The sequence below is a fragment of the Canis lupus genome, chromosome 21 (genome assembly GCF_048164855.1).
Source record: "Canis lupus baileyi chromosome 21, mCanLup2.hap1, whole genome shotgun sequence".
Lineage (NCBI taxonomy): Eukaryota > Metazoa > Chordata > Mammalia > Carnivora > Canidae > Canis > Canis lupus.
The window spans coordinates 17,166,232-17,193,371 of record NC_132858.1 but is presented as its reverse complement, the minus strand read 5'-3'; the positions used below and the strand labels follow the sequence as shown (position 1 = coordinate 17,193,371).

Genomic DNA, 27,140 nt, shown 5'->3' with positions numbered 1-27,140 from the left:
TAATCATATTTCTGCTTACCATTTATTAGCTGTAGGGCATCATGCAAATCACCTTACTTCTCTGGGTTTTAGTTTTCCCATCTATAAAATGAAAAAAGGCACTATTCTCAGGATTACATTGAATTAACATAGAGACTGTGGTGTTTACAGAACCCACCAATAGTTTCCATGATTTCTACATGGAAGTTTCATAAATCCAACATATATACACTTGGTATTTGTAGGTTATACACATACATTTGGGCTACCTGCAGAATTTTCAGTATAATGGAGGTTTGAGGACAACAATCTGGCTGGAAATTTGTTGGGGGCAGGTAAACTGCCTGCCTAAGGGTGTAGGTTGGTCCTTTATGTAAGCTTGAGATAAAGTCATTTTGTTGTACTACGCAATGCAAGCACACTGGTGGGAAGTGTGGGTGTGTGTTGGGGGAGATAATCAAAGACTTTCAAACCATCCCTCCATTGGTGTTGCATTGGAAACACTTGGCGCATAGCAGGACCTCTGTAATCGTTAGTTTCTTGTCTGTACTTGCTTGGATATTGAGTCTAGCTACTCGTTCCTTTAAAGCTTCTGTACTTGTTTGTTTTGGAGGCAGGGAGGCTGCTTATAACACCAGAAATAAGAACCCTTGGATCCAGAAATATCTAAGCTGAGTATTCTTGCACAAGATTCTTATGATCTCCGTGTGTAGGTTTTCTTATTCTACAAAGTGGGATGAATGAAATCCATACTTATGAATTTGTAAAGATTAAATTATATTATATATTGGAAGAAGCTAGTTTAGTGTCTAACACCTAGACCTGCTCAATAAACGTAGCAATTGCTATTACTGTCATTGCACCAGTTTTATCTTTGCTTTTGAAGCAAAAGCCTGTGTCTGGGCCTCACTTCATATTATTTATGTTTTTTTTTTAAATATTTAATTTATTTATTCACGAGAGACACAAAGGAGAGGCAGAGACACAGGCAGAGGGAGAAGCAGGCTCTTTGCAGAGCTTGATGTGGGACTCAATCCCAGGACCCCAAGATCATGACCTGAGCCAAAGGCAGATGTTCAACCACTGAGGCCCCCCCCTCCCGGCCATTTTAGTGTTGTCATTAAAATGACCACCGTTATTAAGGCCAGGAGAAGAGACCACGGGTATCTGACTATGGAAGGTGAGGCATTCCGGATTCTACTTCTTTCCATCCCCAAAACAAAGGACCCTACATCTGAGACTTTCCAGGGAAGGATTTCTGTCCTATTTTCTCTTAGGACGGACTGGCATTCAGTGGGCTCCATTTTTGTTTTACTCAATTCTGCGTAAGAAAGAGAGAAGAAAAGAGAGAGCTGGAGAGAAGGAAAGTGACAGAAGAAATGATAAATGTGAATGAAATGAGACCAAACCCTGGAGGAAGCAGATAAGAAAGAAAGGAGTGGTATGGAGTAGAGAAAGGAAGTACTTCTGACAGTCCCCGATTCCTGCAAGCCTTGCCCCTTCACTGGGACTGTTGCCTTATTTGTAACATGAGATGTTAAAATTGATGGCCACTCGCAACCCTTCAAGTTTAACTGTGTACAAAAAGAGAGAGAAACTGTTCTTACTTCATTTATAGGAAAGTGTAACGAGTGGTTTCTGAGTAGTTTGTGTGTCAACAGTGCTAAGATTGTTGCTGGCCCTCTCTAGAAGGATAGGGGACAGTTTAGAATGATTTCTCATACTGGTCTTGTCACATAGGGAGAGCACAGGAGCCTTTGCTAAGTGGGGGCCAGAACCTTTCTATTATTTTTAAAGATATTATTTATTTATTTGAGAGAGAGAGAGAGAGAGAGAGAGAGAGAGAGAGAGAGAGAGAGAAGCATGAGCAGAAAGATGGAGAAGCAGACGCTCTGCTGAGCAGGGAACCTGATGTGGGGCTTGATTCCAGGACCCTGAGACCGTGACCTGAGCCAAGCAGATGCTTAACCTTAACCCACTGAGCTGCCCAGGTGCCCCAGAACCTTTTCAAATAAGGTAATAGAACATGGCTTGGTTCCTGCTTTATGTACAAGATGTTTGGAAGGCTGAGAAAGTACTGGTAATGGAGGTTTTTCTTGCAAAAGGCCTCGGTACACTTGGTTTCCATCACACACTCCTTTTCAGAATGGATGCAAGTCGATCAGAATATGTGCGTATGTGGCTGTGTGTCAAATCTTTCCCAGACTTGGAGAGGCTTGTCCCAGCCTTATAGAGAGCGATCCCTCCTCAGGGATTGTCTCCGTAATCATGTTCTAATTTCTTTGGGGGGAAAATGAAATAAATGCCTTCCTCAGAGGTAATGCTCAAGATTGTTCTGATTACAAAAAGGTGTGTGTTCCCCAAGATTTCCTTAAAGGATATGATTCTTTTTGAAAAGCTAGCATCTTTTACCAGGGGAAGGTGAATCATTCAGGTATTTACAGATCCATCCACTGAGCCTATATCGAGGAGACTCTGTGGGCTGGCATTGCCTCCTGGCTTCTCTGGCATCTTTAAAAACAGTATGAGTCTTCTTGACATCATTACTCCATATGAGATCAGAGTAGGGGTTATTATGACTTGAATGTATACTTTCAATCACTTGGGGGACTCAAGGCATGTCCTGGGTCAGGCAGGTTAAACCAGTACAAAACCTTCTGAATCCAGGTGCCCCCACCTCTCAGCCTGGAACTGTCAGATGCTTATGGAAGTTCTTCCTGCCATCAAGGACTTTCTTGCCTTCACATAACGCATTGAAGATTTACAGACAATTTAATTATTTTCTTGTTGCCATGCTAGATAACCTGGAAATAAGGAATGAACACAGCTTCCTTTTGTCCATATGGAGAGCTGCTAAAAATAAAACAACTGAACAAAATGCACTTCTCCTCCCCTCAACCCCCAAGCATTTAGTTTCTTTGCAGAGTCAGACTTCTAGGTTTCAAAATCCAAGACTAATGTTTCTAGCCCTGTGAACCTGGACAAATGCCTTCACTTTCCTCACTTTCCCCACTTGTAAAATAGGTATAATGCTAATAATACTGAAAACCTTACAGATTTTCTTTTGTGAAGATTAAATGTGCTAATTCATGTAAAATGCTGAAGACAAAGCCTGGCATGTATTAAGTACTCTATATAAACAGTAGCCTCTTGGATTCTCTTATCTTTGAGTCAGCATGTTATTCAATCACGGCAAATATTTGATGAGTACTTGCGATTACTGGATATGCTGTCTTTACAAGAATTTTTTTCTCTCTTTTTAAAAGATTTTATTTATTTATTCATGGAAGACATATAAAGAGAAGCTGACACAAGGGGAGAGAGAAGCAGGCTCCCTGTGGGGATCCCAATGCAAGACTTGATCCCAGGACCTCAGGATCATGCCCTTAGCCAAAGGCAGATGCTCAACTGCTGAACCCAGGCAGCCTGAATTCTGTTCTCTTAAAGAAAGTGGGAAAATAGTTAAATAGGCAGAGAAAGAGACAAAGATGTATCAGTGCAGCAACTGAAGTAGTGACACAGAATATCAAAGTATAAATTACAGACTGAAGAAGCAGGCTGAGGGTTCCTCCTTACACTGTCACCAACATGGGTCTTAGAACCACCTTCTACCACTGGAATCTCTTCTCCAGGCTCCTTATCTCCTTTTAAGTCAATCAGTGAACATTCTTCAGCTCTGCAATGTCATAAACTAACACAAAAGGGCCACCTTATGCACAATCCTATGGTGTAGTGTCCTCAAAACAAAAGCATGGTCTTTTAGGTGAAAAATGAAAAACGCTTTTTAAAGAAATTCTACAACAGGCGCTAGTGCCACTTGTTGGTCCTGAGGATTCAAACTCTTTAAGGGAGAAAGAAACATTTGTTTGAAAACACCACAGAAAGCGAGAAAGCTCCAGTCTTAGCAGAACTAATCATGCCTCTTTTTTGCTGCTTTCTTCTTAAAAGTAGAGCACTTCTATTGACGTTTTTTATTGTCTTCAAACCTCAATTTCTATCCTTGCTACATTGGGTGTAATGATACCCAGTCTGCCTTTTTAAAAAAGTGTTATGAGGTTCAAAAGTGATAGTGAAGATGGAATGAGGTTTTTAATGCAGAAGATTGTGATTACAAGATTTTCTAATTTTCCATAAGATCTATTTCAACTGGATCCATCGTGGCACAGAGAAAAATGAAACCATTTTTATTAACCATAATATCATGCAGCCTGTTGGACTGACTGTGGGAGATTCAATTCTTCTGATGACTTGCTATGATTGGTTGCTATCTAGCTACCTATCTGTTTATAAAGTGCTTTGAGCTCCTGGAGGAACTCACATTATATGAGTGCATGTGAGTGTATCTGTTATGATCACCTGCAATCTCACTTTCCACAGGGGTTCATTTGGTGTGGGGAACGCCCTGGCTCTGTGAATGGAGTGACTGTAGGAAATGCACACCGATTTTCCCAGGACAACTGTTCTGAAGCTCTTTATCATTTCAACAGGTTGTTTGAAAAACATCCTAATTAGCTTCTGGTGTTTTGGCTTTGAAGAATCTCATTGTCTCAAAGCTGATATTTTAGTCACAGACACTCCCAGGACCCAACTGGTCTCCTGTTAGTTGGAGTTTGGCTGGCACTGGTCCTGCCAAGGACTGGATTCCGGTGCAGCAGCATGGCCTTCCCTTCTCACAGATTTCCTTGTGGTCTCAGCTGCTGTGAATCTCATGGGGAGAAAGGAGAAAGGAGACAGGAGATGGTTCCTGAGATGGGAAACATGAACATCCATGAACGCGTGTTCCATCAGTCAAGGAAGGGACAGGGAAGGCTGTATCTGGGGATTAAATTCTAAAGTCTGGGGTGAGGGAGCAGGACTTCCTGTTTGGTTAGTCACCCTATTTGTAGGGTTCAGCCTAGTAGTATGTCCTCACCACATATTTTGTAAACATATGAATAAATGCATGAATCTCCAACCAGGAGAACGGACTGAGTTTCAGGTGGCCAGGGCAGTTAGCTGGCCTCTTAGCCACATCATTTATAGAGAAGAATGCATGACTGAAGAGACATTCATTAAGCATCTGCGTGTATCTGTATAGTTACCTCCCTCATTTTACTTACTTACTACCTGGGGTGGGGAGGAAGGGAAGTGCTATTAACTCTATTTCTCAGGCAGGAGAAAGTATGTCTTTTTAGGTGAAGACAACACTAGCATTGTGTTTCATCAAGATCTTGATGATGCTTCCCCTAAGTCCATGTGTATAAGTTTGTGTGTGTGTGTGTGTGAGCCACAGGAAAAAGGAAGATTTGACCTGCCAGAGCAAATTGCTCTGCAGGCAAAATCTAGACATGTGTCTTCGTGTGGGGACATAGGAATCCACTACAGTGATTTATATGATATGTGAGTAGAGGAGCCTCTGGAGGTGCTTTGAAAATATATATTAAAATAATTTTATGGGTTATTTTGAATTCAAGCATTTCCCCCCTTACATTCAGTACCACTATTATATGTCTTGAACATAGCGTTAGGAACTTACTAATGGAGATACAAACTGTGCATCATATCAGAATAATTCCTATAAAGGAATTAAAGTGGCAAAATTAAACATTCTGACAAAATGGAACATGGATGGCTATGTGAAAGAGTTATGTAAACTTCAAAAATAATGTGGATGATCACAGTGGGATTTTATTGATCAGTGATCATTGCATCCTTTGTTTTTTTAAAGATATTTTTTGGGGAGAGAGAGAGAGAGAGAGAGAGAGAGAGCATGTTTAGGGAGGAGGGGCAAAAGGAGAGGGAGAAGTAGATTCCCTGCTGAGTGGGGAGCCCAACACATGGGGCTCAATCCCAGGGCACTGGGATCATGACCTGAGCCACTCAGGTGCCCTGCACTCCTTTGTTTTAAAGAGAGATGAAATATTTTTATTTTAAGAGAGTTTTTGAAGTCCATAGTTGACAGCCATTTAAGAACAAAGTCATTTGGTTCAAATCCTCCTTCAAATTTGTATTTTTAAAAATCTGAAACCTACATAAAAGTTGCAAGAATAGAAAAATAATAAATACTCATATACCTATCATCTTGATTCACCAACTGTCAGAATTTTACTACATTTGCTTCATCTCTTTCATGCATGTGTAAGGACTCTATCTATTGATCCACCTATCTTTATTTATTTATATGAATACATACTCATGGATTATTTTTATATTAATGGACTTTAATCCATCTTAACTATTATTCATTTTACAAATATTACCAGTTATGGTTAAATAAAGCTGACTTCTTATCTTTTGGATATATAGTCCTATCAACTTTGGATGGGAATCTTTACCTCCTGGCACACAATGATATGCTAGTCTCATTTTTCCTGCCCCAACCCTGGAAGCAGATACTGAGTTCATGTTAAAAGACATTGTATTCAGAAACTAAGATCTTGAAGTGATCAGGAAATCTTCTGAGAATTTGAATGTGCTTATCTATCCAGAGAATTTTTCGTGTTCCCAACATGTCCTGGGAAGATCACAGTATGCTGAATAAGAAATAAAGCTACTTTCAGTCAGTAAATGACTGTAAATGCATGGTCAGTTCAGAAAAATAGGACCAATTTATAGAATGGAATCCTTCTCCCTCCTTTATTACAGTATTTTATTTGGGATTTTGTATGTAGTAAAGGAGAAAAATCAAATGTCAGAGTTGGGATTTCATTTTGCTTTTAAGAGAAAGTTGATTATCAAAGAAGGCATGTGACTCCTCCTAAGTTACACAGCAAGTATGTGAAGAATGGAGATACTGGTCACCTTTCTTAAGAGATTGTTATGAGGAGTAAAAAAATGCATTTAGCTTAGTACATGGAACAGTAGAAGGATAAGTAAATATTGACTGCTAAAAATAGTTTTGTATAGTGAATGATCAGCAGTAAAGAGGGTGATTGTTATATATAAAGATGGGGCATCTTCTCTCATTTTATTCCCCTCAGTACCAAGTATTTTTGAGCCTCTTATACCACAAGGAGCAGGGGGTAGCCCTAACGATGCTTCATCTGAGCGATTTATGCTAACATTTAGGGTCTAGAACTAGATTCAATATGAGTTTTTAAAAATAAAGAATATATTCAGTTAGGCTGGTGGCAAAAGTGAAGTTTTCAGGGTAAAATTTAGAATAAAAAGGTGTGGGAGCAGTTGAGGCATCCAGAAGATGGGAGATTAAGACAGAATAAGGATGTTCCAGAGAGTTATTACATAATTCAAGAAACCCAAGTAAAGAACTTGAATTAAATCACAATGCTATATTGTATCCTGCTTTTATTTATTTAATGTATTTTTCCTTAACATTTCCTCTTTGAAAAGTATTCTTTGAAAAGCACAACTTTGAATGGTTAAACAACATTCCACATTATGGAGGTACCATCCTTTATTTAGTGATAACCCTAATAGTGGTTAGGTGATTCTCAAAATTTTCCCATTATTAATAACAGAATAACAAAATCCGTTTAAATAAGTATATATTTGCATTATTTCTATAGGAAAAATGCCTTGAATGGGAAAAACAGGGTCAAAGGGTCTTGACTATTTTTACAGTGATTTATAACTGCAATCAAATTGACTTTGAGAATTTACACTTATCAATTTCATTAGAAGTTTAATAATTAGAGACACCTGGGTGGCTCAGTGGTTGAACGTCTGCCTTTGGCACAGGTCATGATCCCAGGATCTGAGGATCGAGTCCCTTAAAGGAATCCCCCTGCTTATGTCCCTGCCCCTCTCTCCGTGTCTCTCATGAATAAATAAATAAAATCTTTAAAAAAAGTTTAATAATTACAAAGGCAAAGAAATATCTGAGAACTAAGAGTCTGAATTCATATTGGCATACATCTGCTGCTAGATTATTTTCCAGAATCTGCCATCTTACTAGCAGATTCATTGACTGTTGACTATACTCTTTCCCCAAGTTTTGGGTGGTGCTGAGCTTCTAGTAGATGCTGATGGGATAGTTGTGGATTCATTTCTATTGACACTGCATACAATGCTTGAACCAGAGAAGATTTTTTTTAATAATAAATTTATTTTTTATTGGTGTTCGATTTGCCAACATATGGAATAACACCCAGCAGAGAAGATCTTAAAGAAATAAAGAGGGTTTGTCTCTTTACTGTGTAGGAAGATCTCTCCCAAGCAACACTTCTTATAGTATATTAATCAAAATGATTCAAGAAATACATAATAATTTTAGATAACTGTATAAGAAAGTGTGAGTGTGTTAAATGTCCATGGGGGACACCTTTACTTTCCACTTTCTGACTTATTTTACTGTTTGAAAACTTCACCAGTAGCAAGTGTTACTTTTAACACAGTAATTTAATTAATTAATTTATTTTCTGGCGTAACATTCTTTTTATTTGAGTAGATAAACAATTTGTTTAGATGATATGTTTTCTTATATAATAAATACATTCTAAATATCATAGACATTTTCAATATGTAAAATTAAATGTCAATGGTACATGAAATATATTTTTAAAATTTCAAAGAAATTAATATAAAATCATGTATTTAACAAATTGTTTTTTTAAAATAAATTTTTGTTCTTTTGTAAGAAAGTTATCATTACTAACTTTGTTTTGGAAAGTGTTACTTTCTTAGGCTTCTGTGTACTTAATGTACTTAGACTCTTATGTACTTAAAAAGGATAATTTAAAGAATTGAGTTATTAAGTTAAATATAAAGTTACATAAATTGAGAAAACGTGATAATAACTAAGTTAAATCATGTTGGTATAAAATATGAGAGAATGGGATATATTGAAATAAGTAATGGCAGCCCGGGTGGCTCAGCAGTTTAGTGCTGCCTTCGGCCCAGGGCATGATCCTGGAGACCTGGGATCGAGTCCCACGTCGGGCTCACTGCATGTAGCCTGCTTCTCCCTCTGCCTATGTAACACAGTAATTTAAAAGAACAATAATTACAAAAAGCTAGCAGAGCATGATGTTCTAACCTATCTAAAATCTTTATGTCCTTCAAAGGGAGATCCAATTAAAAGGCATTGAGCAAACAAGTAAATTTAAAACTGGCTTTTGCTACCACTCCCTTTTTAATTCTATATCAGATTTTCTCCAGGACTAAATACTCAAGGTGATAAATATGTTCAGCTAATATTTATGACATCACTAATTGCTATGTGTTATTTTATTTCTTCTTCACAAGACACAGGTAGGTATTTGCATTGCTACCCTACAGATGAGGAAATTGAAGATGTGGGGGGTTAAGCAGGTTATTCTGGATCATACGTTTACCAAGGGACTGAAGTGGACTTTGATCCCCAGTGTATATGAGTCTAAGATACACTGCTAAGTTTATTATAGGTGATTTGCCATGGATAGTGTTAAACATTTGTGGCTAGTGTTTTTGGGTGATGATGTTTGTTAATCATTTTAGTTGGTTGTAAGAGTTCTTATTTTGCTCTTTCTTGTTCTTAGTAATTCCAAGCTGGTAAAGGGAATTCCCCTCAGTAATGATGGAATAGTTTTTTACAAAATTGATTTTTAGTTATTTATTTTTACTTGTTTTATCTAAATTCAATTAGTTAACATACAGCGTATTACTAGTTTCAATAGTAGAGTTCAGTAATTCATCAGTCGCATGTAACACTCAGTGCTCATTACATCATGTGCCCTCCTTAATGCCCAACACCTAGTTGCCTCATCTCCCACTCACTTCCCCTCCAGCCACCCTCAGTTTATTTCCTAGAGTTAAGAGTCTTTTTTGGTTTGTTTGCCTCTCAGATTTCATCTTATTTTATTTTCCCCTCCCTTCTCCTATGATCTTCTGTTTTGTTTCTTAAATTCCACATATGAGTGAAACTATATGATAATTGTCTTTCTCTGACTTATTTTGCTCAGCATAACACTCTCCAGTTTCATCTGTGTCATGGAACTAGATGGAATAGGTTTTTAAGGAAGACTTTATAAAAGCCCATTAGAAGAAATGAATAGACAATGTTAATTAGTTCATTTTTTCAACAAATATTTGCCAAGCTCTTTTTACAGGCTAGATGTTGAAGATACCAATAAGAACAAGACAAAACTAACCCTCAAATATCTTGGTTGAATGTGAGAGAGAATCATTATAGAAGGTTATGGAGTCACAGAGAAGAGAGTATCCAAAACTGTCTTTAAGAATTCAGGGAAGAGTTGGTGGAGGTGATCCTAAGCTGAATTTTGAAGACTGAAAAGGCCCCAGAATAGACTTTCTGGAAATGGAGATTCCTGCACGAAAGATTTTTCCTGCAAAGCTAACACTGGGACATGGTCATGGCCTTCTATTTTGTGCCCTAATCTAGTCCATGTTCCAGGGATGGCCCCATGTAGACATGAAAGGCAATAATGCATCCATTCTTTTGCCTTCTGTCCAAACTCTAATAGAAATTCTCTATCAGACCATGAGCTCATTTTCCTTTTTCTATCCATAACTGCAAATTCATTAAAAATGTTTCATTTTGTACCTTCAAGCTACCTTCCTTTGTCTCCTTTCATTCTTGCCAACTTCTTGAAAGAATAGTCTTCAGGTACTGCTTCCATTCCTAAACACCCATTTATTTCTATGTTGGTGGCTAGCACCCCATTATCCACAGAAACTTCTGGGGTTATCATAACTACTTAGCTGCCTAACCTAGGAGTTCCTGCTCAATAGTCACCCTCTTGGATCTCCAAGGAGCATCTGGCCCTGTTAAGCAGCACACTCTACTCTCCTGGCTTCTGAATGCAGGACTCTCATGATGCCTTGCCTTTTCCAATCAATCATTAGTGTCTCCTATCAGGTAAGCATTTCCTGAGGTTATGCCTCCTTCACATTTACCTTCTCTCTTTGTGCAAGAGTACTGACTCTCATTACTTTTCCACAAGAATGTCTCAAGGTCCCCCTGCCTCTACTTCTGGTCTTTTACTGTTGCTTCTAAATTGTATTTGGCAATTTGGTGAAGGCTATGAAACTCTCCTTGGAAAGATATTTTAAACACACAAAACAAAATACACAGTATTACAAAAATCTCAGTTATTTAAAAATATGATCAAGGGTATGAGGATCTGTATGCTTCTGTTCAATAGAACTTTCTGCCTCTTTGACAGTGCTTTATATCTGTGCTGTCCAGTACATGTGGCTGGTGAGGACTGGAAATGTGGCTAGTGCTGAAATGTGGTTACTGAGCCTGAAGTTTTAATTTCATTTAATTAATTAAAATTTAATTGTAAATAGTCATGTGTGACTGAAAGCTTGTGCACCAGATGAGTGCAGATCTAAATATTGATTTCCCCATACCTGCTAGAAAACTCTTAGCAAAGTACATTCAATCTGCCTCAAAAATAATTGAACTCTCTCCTAAAGCAGCCTCTTATCTTGATATCTTCTTTAATATTAATGCATTGTCAGTCACCAGGAATCAAAACTTTTGTCATCTTTTATGCTATCTTGCACTATGCCATTAATAGTGAACATTTATTAAATATTCACTAGATCTCAGGCATTGCTTTAAGTGATTTACATACATTATCAAATTACATACAAAGTGTAATGTAGAAACTGTTGTTTGCTAATTTGCAATAGGTTGGAGAGAAAAAAAAATAGGTTGGAGAGATTAAGTAATTTACCTGGTGATATATCCATATCATGAATTGGCAGATATAGTTGCTTCCAGGCTCACTAAAAGTACTAATTTTTCATATAAGGTCAGTGGGACTCACTGAGAAATCAGGTTCCTTGCATGGGGCTGCAATTTATTTCAGTGATGCCATTAGTTATCACTTGCTGATCTGAGGCTCCAAGTGGCAGTTACTTATGTGATTAAGAGATACAAACTGGGAGTAGAAATTGCCTTTCAGAAAAGATGATGTTTGCTAACATAATGCTTGATTGAGAAGTCTCTATTTGTTGAGATACAAGGATAAAGTTTTTTTTTTTTTTTTTTTTTTTAATAACTGCTACCTTTTCTCTTCTTTGGACCCTCCCTTTCCAGGTGAGCAGTGAGTTCCATTAGTATGATTGCAGTCAGATGCCTTAGCTGTGCAATCATTTTAGTTATTAAGACAGTCTCATTACAGTTATAGCACTTTCCTTTTTAAAATAGCAATCTCATAAATGGATCTCATACACAATGCTGATGGGAATGTAAAATAGTACAGATCCAATGCAAAATAGTTTGGCAGTTTCTTCTAAAGTTAAATATACATTTATTGTATGAAGAATGCAGCAGTTATACTCCTAGGTATTTGTCCCAGAGAAATTAGAACTTATGTTCCCACAAAAATCTCAACACAAAAGTTCATGGCAGCTTTATTTATCAGAGCTCCAAATGGGAAATAATCCAGATGTCCTTTAACAAATAAAGGGATAAACAAACTGTGGTATATCCATATAATGGGATACTATTCATCAGTAAGAAGGAATAAATTATTGATACATACAACAATTTTGGATGATGCTCAAAGACGTGTTAAGTGAAAAAAAAAGGGCTATAAACTGTATGATTCCACTTAAATAACATTATTGAAATAACAAAATTATAGTGATGGAGAACAGATTGGTGGTTTTCAAAGATAAGTGCTAAGGGAAGAAGGGTGACTATTAAGGTGTAATGCAAGAAAGTTCTGTTGCAATGGAACAATTCTCTATTTCGATTATGGTAAAGTTTATCTGAGTCTGCACATGTGATAAAACAAAGAGTGCGTGTAAATACTGGTGAAATACTCTATACTACAATTCTTGTGACTCTTGTGAGTCTTAAACTATTTTAAGATAAAAAGTTATTGAAAATCAACTTTTTCAGTTTAAAGCTTTTCCCCACATTATGTTAAGTAAAAATAAAATATTTGTAAATATAGTGACTATGGAGGAAAATAATAAATAGTTCAGGCCCATCCTCTTTGAAAAGCTTTCTCCACCTGCTAGAGCCCTTGGAGATCTTCCTCTTCAACCCTCTGTAGTATCTGTAGTCTGCTTCAGTTCCTAGAGAGAATGACCTAAATGACCTGAAGAAGGCTAGAGCTCAACCTTCTTACAAACAGGCAATTGGGACTTACCCAGTGCCAGATAAAGAATAAGTTATAAACCCAGGCCATACCCAGGGTCTCTAACCCAGAGTCAATAACTTTCTAATAAAAGTGCTTTCCAAAGACAAAGGTATTTGGTTGGTCATACAGCATGATAACTGAGTATTAATTATGGAGCTAGATAGATCTAGATTCCAATGTCAATTCCATAATTACACAGGCTATGTGACCTTGAAAAAATTTTGTTCCCCCTCTGCACCCCACCTATGAAAGTGGAGATTGTGATACAATATAATATTATAACAATATACAATATAATATTATAACAATATAATTCATAAATACATTGGTGAAGAATAATTGAAATAATATATTTAAATTGTTTAGCACAGCACTTGCCTCATGCAAACACCCTGTTGTTCTCAACCTCATCATAGCAAGTGTTTTGCAGTTTAAAAAACTCCTTCACATCCATTTAATCTTCCCAACCCACAGGTGGCTTTTGGAGGTAGGTGTCGGTGACATTGTATAAATGAGGAAAAAGGTTCAGAAAAGCACTTGACTAAATCCACACATTCTGTTGACATGAAAACACAGGCATAGGTCTTTTGAACCAAGACTTGTGCTTCTCCAACAATGTACCTGACCAACCAGTTAGGTCTTTTGTCCTTGGTGGCTATCTTAGGGCCTTCAATGTATACAGTGGGTGCTAAATATTTGCCGGGGCCAATCATTGTATTGCTTCTTTTGTGTTCACTTGCCTATCCTCATCATACTTCCCTAAAAGTTCTTAGCGGGTGGATCCTCATCTCAAGTGTAGAACCACATGCATATAGTTTGGAGCTGAAGCCATAACTTGTTTCCCATAAATACTCATTGAGACAGATGATGTTACGGAATACAAGGGACATAGGATATGAACTCTGATATGTAGGTAGCCAATACCTCCATGCAGAGATCAGAGAGAAGCCCAAATGAGAGCATAGGGCAGACAGGTGGAATGGGAATGGAAAGATCACCAGACCACAGCTCATTAAATATCCTTTATCACTTTGATTCTGGGCAAAAAAAAAATCCCAAAACAAAACAAACCAACAAACAGTGGAGCAAAAGGAATATAAAGGGAGGTAGGTGGAGCTATCTTCCATAAATTCAAAATGCCTCAGGAAAAACCCAAGATTCATTATAAAGGCATGTGTCCTTGCTTTTTACTGGTGCAGCTGAAGTTATGACAACTCCTGTCTAATGAAGTTTTGACATGGAGTCAAAATTAATATAACTTCTTAGATATTGTTGAAACGAAACAACCTTCCCCTGAGCCTTGAGCCACAGATGTAAAATAAGTTCATGGGGGGACCTGAATGTGAAGGTCTGTGTGCCTGCTGTCTTTGACAGGGACTAGGGCAGCGGCATAGAAAGAATTAAACATATGATAAATACAAGGTCGAGCCAATACATTGGTGAGATATGTGTCTTATTTCAAGCGTAACTGTTTACCATTGGGAAGTTTTAAGTAGCTGAGGAACATGATCTGATTTGAGATTTTCCAAGATGATTCATTTGGATACTGCATAGAAAGAGGGGAGAGGAAACATAAGTGGAGAGGCCAGGTATGATGCCCTGGTGGCCCTTGTCCAGGTAAAAGATGATGGTGGATTGGATAAGAGGAGTGATAGTAGAAATAGATTGTAGATCTGAATTTATTCTTCTAGATTCTTCTTTGACATAATGCTTTTCCAATCAGAAAAAAAAAGTAAAAGTTGAACTTTCAAAAGGCAGAAAGGGAGACAGAACATGAAGACTCCTAACTCTGGGAAACGAACTAGGGGTGGTGGAAGGGGAGGAGGGCAGGGGGTGGGGGTGAATGGGTGACGGGCACTGAGGGGGGCATTTGAAGGGATGAGCACTGGGTGTTATTCTGTATGTTGGCAAATTGAACACCAATAAAAAATAAATTTATTATTAAAAAAAAGGCAGCTCCTTGGTCTGTCTTACTTCCCTGCTCTCTAACATGGTCTATTGCTTAATCCTATCAGAATTTGTATTAGATTGAATTACATATAATTGCGATTTTTCTTTGCACGTCAAACCAGTCAAATGTCATTAGTTTCACATGGTGCCATGTAATAAATAAACTGATATCAGTTAAACATAGACTTGTTGAGCATCCAAAACATATACTTGTTGAGCTTGTGCTGGCCTTGTGCTCATTCCTACCACCTGGTACATGTCTATCTTTAATTGCCTGATTTTGTTATTACACAGGGACGGGGATGCCCTTAATGCTAGGCGCAGAGAACATGACTTTCATACCTGCATTTCCACTTGCCCTGCACAGCAACTGGCAGATTTTAGCAGAAAGAGCATTATAGTAAAGAATAAGCAAGCCTGAAAGGATTGGGGGGGTCCTTATATAGCCCAGGAGAAAATGTAAATAGAATTAACACATTGTGTGGTTCTGGGATGGCTCTTCTGGCTCAAAATGTTACTATCTTCACTGTTGCTCATTGATTAAAGAGATAGAGAAAGGAGAAGAAGGAATAGAAAGAGTCTGTAATTGCTACGCAAACCAAAAGGGGCATGGATCTCATCTCTTGAGTGGAAGCCCTAAGTACAGGCAGGAAATAGTTCTAAAAAAAGGCTTGTCTGCACCAAGTATAAAAAGTAAGGAAACATCAGGAAACAAAAAAAGTCAAGTTTATAAATTCAGGAAAATTTCCTGGATAGAATTCTCATAGTACTATAGGGACTGAGATCACAGGCTCCAGGAAAAGACGGTGATTTATATTGTGTTTACTATTATATCCTTAGGTCTAGTACAGTATGCATTTAATGATTATTTGCTCAATGATTGAAAAAGTGGGCTCCTAAGCAGAAGAAATAGCTGGATGAAGGAAACAAATAGCTAATCCCAATTACTTTGATCCTGGAAGGTTTCATATCTCATGCAGGATTACAATTGACTGCCATCATTGATCGCATCATTTTGACTTCAAATCTCTTGCCTGAAAAATATGGGGCAAGAGTTTATTTGGGTAGATCAGATAACCATGGGTTACCTAGAGAGCCATTGTATGTGTTGAATTCTGGTTACCAGCCTGTGGAAATTCTGATTCAACTAGTTGAGGGTAGGGTTTCAGAGTCTGCATTTTTCAAAAGCCTCCCCCCACCAGGTGATTTTGCTAAACAGCCAGGTTCTTAGGAACCATACTCCGTGTTTCCATGAATCCCTACACCCTGTGGCTCACTTGCCTCCCAGTTCTGAGATTAGGTTATTTACCGTATGAAATGGGTGTTTTAGGTAATGTCAGTTTGCTATTTATTGTTATTACTTATGAAGTATCAAACAAGGTAAAGCATTGCAAAAAATTGCTTGCTTGATCTGCTTTAAAAATTTTCTAATAGGAAAGCAGTTACTACCTTCTTCAGCGAACAAAAAAGCAACACCTATGTTGGGGTCAGAAGTTTCATGGTACCATGGAATCGGGATATAAGAAAATTCTGTCCTATATATGTTCAGTCATGAATTCTGCAATACGAGAAGGTCAAAGAGTGAGGATTTTTAAAAAGCTTTTTTCATTATCCCAAGCTAGAGTCATTTATCCTGACCTTTTCTGCTTGCTTTTCAGAGAGGTGGAGCGCAGATGTAGTCCAAGATAAACTGGGAGGTGATGAAATTCTGAGCATAAAAGTATATCACGGTTGTGAATGATAAAGTTGTACTCAGAAGTCTTGAAAGTCATGGGACTGGGGACTGCCTGTTCAGAGGGGTAGTGGCCCACCTGTGATAAACACAGAGCCAGGCATCTGGGCTTCTAGTGCTTGTTACCGATTAACTGGATGCATTATAAAGCCATTTGCCCTTCCTGGGTGCCACATAGAGGGATTGCATCAGATACAGTCATTCTCAAACTTGAGGGGTTGGGGCCCCCAAGAATACTGAATTAGAAGCCAAAGCTTTCATTTTGGCTAATCATTTCATATCCAGGTATTTAAGGCCACAAACACAAAATACTGAGCACCAAAACTTGCATGCAGAATTTGCTAATGAGGTGGTTATCCTAATATCCATATTATTTTATAAGTTGAATAAAAACAGAATTCTTCATAGAGTAGTTGAAGATGCTAAGAAACACTGCATTGGGCAGTATCTGAGGTTCCTTTTTATCTAAGGTTCCTTCTAGCTCTCAGGTAAAAAGAAGCCACGTCTGCTACCCTGTTGCATTTTCTGTGTTGCTACACTAGACTATGTGTGGACTCACAAAGGGGACACTGTACTGTGCCTTTGCTTATGCAAACCACTTTGCCTTCCTGAGGGACTCCTGTTCATCCTTCAAAACTCAGGTTAGGTAGCACTTTTATTTTTTTATGATCAACCTTGCTAGAGCTAGAACTCCTTTGTGTTCTGCCCATCCCTTCGGCGCTGTGTGATTAGAGCTCTTGCCGCATCTTGATTGCATTGTCCTTGTTGTCTCATTCCTCCATAAGACTGTGAATTGTTTGAGGGACAAGCCATTTTCACTCCTGCATTTTTCAAATCTGACACTACCTAGTGCTCAGGACTTGATTACAGGGTGAATGAATGGATCAATGGACAAAGAACGCCCAGAGATGTTCGCATTCTACTCTGTAATATATTCTCTGTAATGTAGGCAGCAAGTCTCAGTTAAAACAACTCGAGGCTCCCTTCTCATCTCAGCAGTGCCAAGCCTTGTAAACTCATTTCAGTGTCATCCCTGATGGCTCACTCCCATCCTCATTAGAAGTGTGCTTAGGTCTTTCATTCCAGGTGCACTCACTTTTTTATTTTTATTTTTTTGATGTGCTGTCATAGTCTTGTGTCATTTGCATCCTCTTTAGACCTGATGATAATTGCAAAGCCTGCAAAACAAATTCTCATGAAAGGGGAAAGGTGATTTCTGCAGGCCTAATAAACTCTTCAGATGACAAAATAGACTTCGGGTTTCTAACATGTGTGTTTGCTGCTACAAATGACTGTTTCATGCCTGTGCAGGCTGATTTCAGTAATAAATATTCAACTCCGCAGTTGATTTTCTGATTCTTGTAGTCATTGTTACTTTTTATGGCATAAATATTGTGTCCTGAAATGTTAATTGCAATTTCTCAGGCAGTCTTCACAGCTGACCCTTAGCCTGGTTTTGCAGGAAAGATTCAGAATAGACAGGGAGCTGCTCAAAGTCACACAGTTGGAAAGTGACTTGATCAGAATGTGGACATGGCTGCAACTGGCTCCAGCTGAAGCTCTTTCTAATTTGTCACAGTGCCATTTAGCTATAACTAATTTCATTGGATGTCTATTTATTGTCAAGTTGCACCCTAGTGACCCTCCATCTTTCTCCCTCTGTTTGGACAGAGCATTTGAATTTTTCATAACAGAATTTCTCTCCAATATCTAACCTATTATTTGTGGGCTGATCCTAAACTGAAGGAATGGAATACTGTGGATCTCCCCGTCTTGTCCTTTCACCAAATGTGGTAACAAACACCCACTGTGTCCCTGACATTCTGTGAGGCCCTTTGAGAGATACCAAGATCAATAGGTTAGGTTAGTCCTTCTCTTATGGTGTATAAGGAAAACAAAATAGTTTCACAAATGATGACAACTCAGGCAGTTAAAACTGCCATTCTGGTGTGAGGAGTCAATTCTTATTTGCTTGCTGTAAACAAGGACATTTTCATAAAGGAGATGACATGGAAGACCATGAAAGATAGAGAAGCTGTCCAGTGGCAGCGCTTAGGGAAACATGTGGGCAAAGGTAATAAGCAAAGATCTATTCTTGTAAAAATAAAGACCACAGTGTGGGAATGAGGAGCACTCAAAATTTCTGGGTCAGAGCATGAATGAGAGCAGGATTTGCAGACAATATGGAAATTATAATGTTAATGTTAGATTGCAAAAGACTTTGAATGCTGAGTTTAGGTGATTGGATCCAAACATTCTTAAAGATTCTGGGATTTCTATGTTTTCATTTATAGAAGAATGATTCTGTGTGAAGATTCTGTGTGAAGGAGAATGTTTTTATAAGAGCTTTACTTGAAAGATGCTGAGTTGGGCAAGACTGTGGAGGGCAGACTGGAATGGGGAAAGACTGGAGGCAGAAGGAACAATCAGATTGTGCAATGGTTTAATGTGAGAAGTAATGAGGATTTGAAAAATGATGAGGATGGTGGGAGTGAAGGGGAGGAGACTGATATCTTCTAGCCTTTTCATCACAAACACATCATCCCTTGACTCTTTTGTTGAGATATCAAGAAATAATATTTCTGGTAGAAGCTTCAGTTGAATTAACAGCTGCCAAAGACTCACTTTTTCCTTCTCAACTTCCGCTCTGGCAAATGGTACATTTATTACCTTGAGTAGGTTCCACAGATCTCTGGTTTGTCTCATAAGGTGAGTAGAAAATACAAATGTTTTGTGGCATTTAAAAAGAATATAGATGGTGGGTATTTGTCATTTCTAATGGCTGAGTAGTATTCCATTGTATACATAGTCCACATCTTTTTTATCCATTCATCTTTCGATGGACACCGAGGCTCCTTCCACAGTTTGGCTATTGTGGACATTGCTGCTGGAAACATCGGGGTGCAGGTGTCTCAGTCTTTCACTGCATCTATATCTTTGGGGTAAATCCCCAGCAGTGCAATTGCTGGGTCCTAGGGTAGCTCTATTTTCAATTCTTTGAGGAATCTCCACACAGTTTTCCAGGGTGGCTGTACCAGTTCACATTCCCACCAACAGTGCAGGAGGATTCCCCTTTCTCCACATCCTCTCCAACATTCGTTGTTTCCTGTCTTGTTAATTTTCCCCATTCTCACTGGTGTGAGGTGGGATCTCATTGTGGTCTTGATTTGTATTTCTCTGATGGCCAGTGATGCAGAGCATTTTCTCATGTGTTTATTGACCATGTCTATGTCTTCCTCTGTGAGATTTCTGTTCATGTCTTTTGCCCATTTCATGATCGAATTGTTTAATTCTTGGGTGTTGAGTTTAATAAGTTCTTTATAAAAAAATAAGTTCTTTATAGATATTGGATACTAGCCCTTTATCTGATAGGTCATTTGCAAATATCTTCTCCTATTCTGTAGGTTGTCTTTTAGTTTTGTTGACTGTTTCTTTTGCTGTGCAGAAGCTTTTTATCTTGATGAAGTCCCAATAGTTCATTTTTGCTTTTGTTTCCCTCACCTTCATAGCTGTATCTTGCAAGAAGTTGCTGTGGCCAAGTGCAAAAAGGGTGTTTCTTATGTTCTCCTCTAGGATTTTGATGGATTCTTGTCTCACATTTAGATCTTTTATCCATTTTGAGTTTATCTTTGTGTATGGTGTAAGAGAATGGTCTAGTTTCATTCTTCTGCATGTATGCTGAGTGAAGTAAGTCAATTAGAGAAGGACAAACATTATATGGTCTCATTCATATAAAAAATAGTGAAAGGGAATAAAGGGGAAAGGAGAGAAAATGAGTGGGAAATATCAGTGAAGGTGACAGAACATGAGAGGCTCCTAACTCTGGGAAAGGAACAAGGGTTGCAGAAGGGGAGGTGGGCAGGGGGATGGGGTGACTTGGTGATGGGAACTGAGGGGGGCACTTGATGGGATGAGCACTGGGTGTTATGCTACATGTTGGCAAATCGAACTCCAATAAAACATATACAAAAAAAGACTATAGACTCAGATATTTCTTTAAGCTCATCATAGTGATGCATGGGTTTCTAGGCAGACGTTCACATTGAGTTCCTTAACACTTTTGTGCTTCTGAATTTGCTAGAAAGATGAAGCTACATTCTAAATATGGTGGCTTTCTTTCAATGTCTCAAACATCTCAAATTTGTTCTTGCTTTGACCTTTTGCACTGGTCAAATCAGTGCAATCTCTTCCAAAGATACTGTTTCTACATATTTTCACATGAATTTCTTCTCATTATTTAATTCTCAAATAAATAGGTTCCAAAAGTGTCCTTCCTTTAGAGGCCAATTTGCCAGGAAGCCTCTCACTTGGATCCATCCCTTTCCAGGGCCTGTAAGGGACCCAAGGAATGTGCTCACACAGTCATACGTTTTTAGAAAATTTACAAAAGTGAGATATTTTAATTGCAATTGACTGTGACCACTATCTCCTCTTTTTATTGCTTTTCCTTCTGTCACACTTTTCCTTGTGAGTGGCTTTCAAAACATTGTGTCCCACTTTCTTCATCCATGAAATGAGAATACTTCCCAGTGCTGTTGAGTATACCTCCCAGTGCTGTTGTGAGGATTAAATATGTTTACACATGAAATGTGCTTAGCACAGTGAGTGACTGGCATGCAAAAAATGCTTGTTATTTTATTGTTAGCACCATACCATGAGGATACACAATAGTAGACATACCACTGAACTCAAGTCCTGGCTAGGCCAGTGTAGACTGTAAGTAACTTACGAATGCAGTATGCTCCCTTAGCTGCAGTTTCATGTTCCATAGTTTAAATTACCCACAGGGAGAAGCAGGCTCTCTGTGGGGAGCCTGATGTGGGACTCGATCCGAGGACCCCAGGATCACAACCTGAGCTGAAGGCAGGTGCTCAACCACTGAGCCACCCAGGTGCCCCTAAATTTGATCATCTTTAAAGAACAAAACATAATAAAAGAATGAAGTCTTCTACATGACAAGACAGAACCATCATAAGTAAAATGAAAAGACAAATGACAAATTGAGAACAAAAAATTGCAACTCATGTCCCAGGCAAAAGGTTAATTTCTGTAATGTAAAGAGAGCTGCTGCAGATTAAGGAGAGATCATCACATTTTTCACCTTTCCAATGGGAAAAAACCCAAAATTTACAAAACTTTCCTCTCTTGAACTTTGAGACCATTCTGTGACATACTGGTGGTAATAGAAATCTATTACTCCACTGGAAGGCAAAATAGCAACTATTAGCAATGCTCAATACTCTGACTCACTTCATAAGATGAAATATGTACAAGGTTATTCATTGTTTGTACTAGCAAAGAGCTAGGAATAAGCTAGGTTTCCAACATCCAGAGGCAGACATTAGATAAACTGTTGTTCGCCTCTATGGGGTAGTAGTTTATGGCAAAATGAGAAGTTCAGTAGCTGGTCATGGAGCAGCCTCCAGGATATATTTTTAAATGAAACAGAAAAGCAGCATGTTTAATGTAGTATATATTGTTTTGGAATAAGGAAGAAGGATAAGAATATGAAATTGTATTTGCTTGTACTTGCATTAACACTTGAATGATACTTACAAAACCAAAATTAAACCACTTTTAGTTAGGGCGAGAGAGAGTGGGGATGAGGGATGGGGTCTTACGCTCAGGCAAGAATGGGAAGCAAGACTTCCAGTGAATGCATTTTTATATTGCTTTGATGAAACGTAAGTGATTTGCCTATTCAAAAAGGAAAAATAAAGTTAAAAGAATTCCCACAAGTGGAACATATATGTAAAGAAATTTAGGCAAGTTGTTTAAACTCAAATTTCTCAGGTATAAAGTAGGGGGGGGGGGAAACAGCATCTACTTAAAGCCCTTTTTCAGTTGTTCACACAAATCAAGCTTCTTTTATTTATTTATTATTTATTTATTTATTTATTTATTTATTTATTTATTTATTTTGAGGGAGAGAGCAGGGGGAGGAGCAGAGAGAGGGAGAAAGAGAATCTCAAGTAGACTCTTGGCTGAGAGCAGAACTCCAACCCAGGGTCCTGAGATCATGACCTAAGCTGAAATCAAGAGTTGGCCACTTAACAGACTGAGCCACTCAGGTGCCTTGCCAACCACGCTTATTCTTGACTCAGGACATACTTGTGTGCCTTCTGTGTGGAAGGGGGTTTGGAGAGCCCTATCCTTGATCATTTGGCAGTCTATTGCTAGACGCCTTCTCAGAAAAGCCATATCCCTGGTCTGCTCCTCTGGACTAGTTATTTTCCTCATAACTTCTTAAAGTTGGTGAAATCTCTCTCTCTCTCTTTCATTTGTTTATTTAATATTTGTGTGTTGAATCCCAAGAACCCAGAGTCATCTCTTGTGTCTAACATATTTTTCAAATGAATGAATGTTTGTACCCAATGCAAGATGCCTGGAAAAGACCCAGTTGATTTCAGCTATTTCTGTCATGGGCTACATGTCAAGGATTAGCCTGTGCTGTGCATACCACCCCACATCTGCATCCAAATACTAGCTTGTAAGAATATATGCCTTTGTTTATCTTAACAACAAGACTTAACTCGTATGGATAGCATTTGGAGTAAGAATTAAATAAAATTAAAAGACTTTTTAAAAGCAAGACCACTCTTCTGGATTGAATTTTCATACTTAATTAGACTCTTGGTGTTCTCCCAGCCTCATTACAGTCCCTGATTTTATTCCACAACAGACAGAAACCAAAGAACTGTGCCCTCTCTAAGATGTAGTCTCAGAGTGAAAGCAGGCTTGCAGCTTCTTGTACCTTGGTGTCAGATAATTGCTCATAATTAGTTTGCATATCTTATCAGAGAGAAGGAGCTTAATTATTTCCCTCTGCAGAATCTCTGGAGAGAAAGCTCAGTGTCTTTCCTTTTTTTTTTCCTCTTTAAGAAAAGTACTATTTTGAACTTGGTTTCACCTTGAGGATGGAAGCAGAAGGAAAGAATATATATAATCTTCTTTATGCGTGTGTGTGCAGATAATTTTTTAAACCCTTTTTTTCTGGTTTTGTAGAGAAATATTTAGAGTGGCATAAGGGAGTTATGTCCTTTAAATACAATATGTATGCTGTGGTATAACTTAAATTCTCTCTAATTCACATATTTTTTCCTTAGGACTCCCTTCCCCCATACCCAAGCTTGGTGGGACTTACAGAAGGCTTATCCTCATGCTTAATTTGCAGTGTATAAAATAATTATAAAATTAATATTAATTAAATATAAATTAAAATTAAAAATATACAATTAATATAAAATGATAAAATACAAAACCTATTAGGTGTGACAAAAATTCTCAAGTGGAGGAAGCATTGCTAAGAACATCATTCAAAATAGGGTGGGATTTGCTTCAACGTGGATGGAACTGGAGGGTATTATGCTGAGTGAAGTAAGTCAATCGGAGAAGGACAAACATTGTATGTTCTCATTCATTTAGGGAATATAAATAATAGTGAAAGGGAATATAAGGGAAGGGAGAAGAAATGGGTAGGAAATATCAGAAAGGGAGACAGAACATAAAGACTCTTAACTCTGGGAAAAGAATTAGGGGTGGTTGAAGGGGAGGAGGGCAGGGGGTGGGGGTGAATGGGTGATGGGCACTGAGGGGGGCACTTGACGGGATGAGCACTGGGTGTTATTCTGTATGTTGGCAAATTGAACACCAATAAAAAATAAATTTATTATAAAAAAACAGGGTGGGGACGATATTGAGGAATCAGGACTAATGAACTTCTCTGCTTCAATTTTCAGAATTGTGAATTTTGTCAATTGCAACCTGTCAACTGCACCTTGACCATCTCCTGGATCTCATCCTTCTACTTTGGACTGAAACAGAGATAAGATAGCATCTGTTAGCTAAATGGCCAATTGTGGCTTAGGCAGTTCAGCTCTGTCAGCATCAATGTTAATTCCTTCAAAACAAGTTATATAACCTTGTGGATTTTGCCTGCACTTCTCACTTGCAATTCAGAGCACACTTTCAATTTTTGGTCTCTCTGTATCTCCCAGATTGCAATCCTTAAGACCTCGAATAAATGCTTTTAGTTGCTTTACAGCCTCTTCTTCTTCTTGGTCAACATATGTTAATATAACATTATATATACATATCTCTCTCTGTCTTTCTCTCTCTCTCTGCATATAGTTTTAGCAAAATGAGGTGCAAGGTGAGTTATTTTCCAGCCACTTTGCCGAATGACACCAGCTTCACTGGCTAATTCCAGGCTCTGCAATAGCAAATTCTCAGGTGTTCATTATTTGGTTGATTACTTCAATTTCCCACTACATGGATACGGACTGAATTAAAGAGGTAAACAAGCTGGTGTTATATATAATACTGCAAACATTCTGCAAGGGAATCTTCAAAGATTTTTGTTTCCACTTGAGAGCATAGTAGAGATGTCCAAGGTGGGAGTTTTGGAGAGGCAGAGCCATTTCAGTCCCCCCGTGTGTCTGTGCACATGTCTGTGTCATATTTCTTGCCTATCTGGTGTGTGAGCAAACAGTGTTTGGTGCAGGTGCTGGATCAAGGATCAGGGAATTGTACATGAACCAGTAACTTATTCCAGTCTCCTACTGGAACCAAACCTCTGTCTAAACTTCCTTTCTCAGTATGAAGTAAACGGATTTCTGATAAACCAGAGTAAGACTGAGAGGGTAAACCAGATGAACCTAAGGCACGACTGCATTAGATTATAAAAAGCTCCAGGCAGGAAATGTGTCTTTGCTCAAATTTGCACCTGCAGCAGCATAAGTGGGCAACTGACTGATGGTACTTTTCAGCAACCATAACAATGCCCTAAGTTTACAGAGCACTTTGAAATGCATTAATCTCTTTCATATTTACTTTTTTATTTAATATAAATGCCCATAGTTTAAAGCTGGATATATTGTTCTTATTTTACAGATAAGGAAACAGATTCAGAGCAGTTAAGGTATTGTCCAAGTCACAGAGCAGGTAACCTGGAATTATGAATCTCGAAGTCTCTTGACCTATCCCAGGGAAATTTATTGAGAGTTCGGAGGTGAAGTGAATGTGTTATGAGAAATTAGATTAATTAAAATGTAAACGAATATTTATTGAGCATTAACGACATGCCAGACACTATTCTTGGAACTAGGGGAAAAAACAACAACAACAAGGGAGTAGGAGTTGAGGATTAGGAGGAGAAAAACGACAGAAAAAATGTACACCTTCATGAAGCTTATATTCAAGAATGGGTGTCAGATAATAAGTCAAATAACTAAGCAAAATATGTAGTACCTTAACTAGTGATGATTGTTGCAGACAAAGCAAGAAAGGAGGAGAGGGTGTGTGTGTGTGTGTGTGTGTGTGTGTGTGTAGGGGGTACAGTCGAAGTTGATATAGTCAGGAGACATCTCACAAATTTATGAAATTTGAACCAAAAATTGATGGAGGTAAAGAAGTGAACCACATGGATATGTGGAAGAAGAGACTTCCAGGTGGAAGGTGGGACTATTTCTGATATGTGTTGGAGGAACTGGAAGGAGGCCAGTGAAGCTGGCAAGTAATGAGTCAGGAGAAAAGAAATTGCAAATGAGGCACAAGAAATAAGGCACTACGATTATGGAAGAGGCTTTTGGCTTTATTTCAGGTGAGATGGGAATCACTGATATCTTGAGCAGAGGACTGACCTGGTCTGACTTCTTTTCTTAAAGGATCATTTGGCTTCTATGCTGAGATTCCATTTCATTACTCAGGGGGAAAGGTGGAAGCAGAAAAACCAGTTAGGAGAGTGTTGCAATGATTCCAGTGGAAGAATTATTAATAGGGGGATGAGAGTGGTAGCAAGGGAGGGGGTAGGAAATAATTGGATATAGAAATATTTTGTAGTAGAGCCAATAGCATTGGTGAATGGATTGGATATGGGGTAGGAGGAGAGGAGGAAAATCAGGATGACTTCAAAATTTTTAGCTGGAGTATCTAGAAAAATGGAAATATGATTAGGATAGGGGAAGGCTGGGGGTGGATTAGGTTAAGAGGGGAAGATTAGGAGTTTCGTTTTTGGATGTATTAATTTTGAGATGCCTATAAAACATCCAAGAATATTTGTCGAAATATTTACTCCAAACAAAATAGATGTTTGGAGTCTGTGTTTGGGGAGAGGTCTCAATGGGACATACAAATTCAGGATATATTGGCATGTGACAACGAAACCAGGTAAGGTCATCAAAGGAATGAGTGTGGACGGAAGCAAAACCTTAATAATAACATAGCAGAGCAGACCAAATTGAGCTTAACAGTGAGGTCTGCATAATTGGCCCAGAGAAGATGAATTAGGTAGTCTTTACCTGCTTTAAACACAGAATTTGGTTTTCCTTGGGTATCTTAGAGTATCAAAGCATTTTCATCTCACATAGATAGATTTTGTCTGTGTGGAACGTTTATCTTGGTCCATGACCTTCTCCACCAGAACCTCTTCTGCTTTTCAA

General features: G+C 38.3%; 1 long non-coding RNA gene across 1 annotated transcript in view; it reads left to right on the top strand.

Annotated features, from left to right (window-relative positions):
* Positions 1–24,710, top strand: part of LOC140613435 (uncharacterized) — a 38,094-nt gene extending 13,384 nt beyond the window's left edge. Inside the window, exon 4 of the long non-coding RNA XR_012014474.1 lies at positions 24,441–24,710. This is a non-coding gene — a long non-coding RNA (uncharacterized lncRNA). The remainder of the gene's footprint in view (positions 1–24,440) is intronic.
* Positions 24,711–27,140: the final 2,430 nt, after the last annotated feature.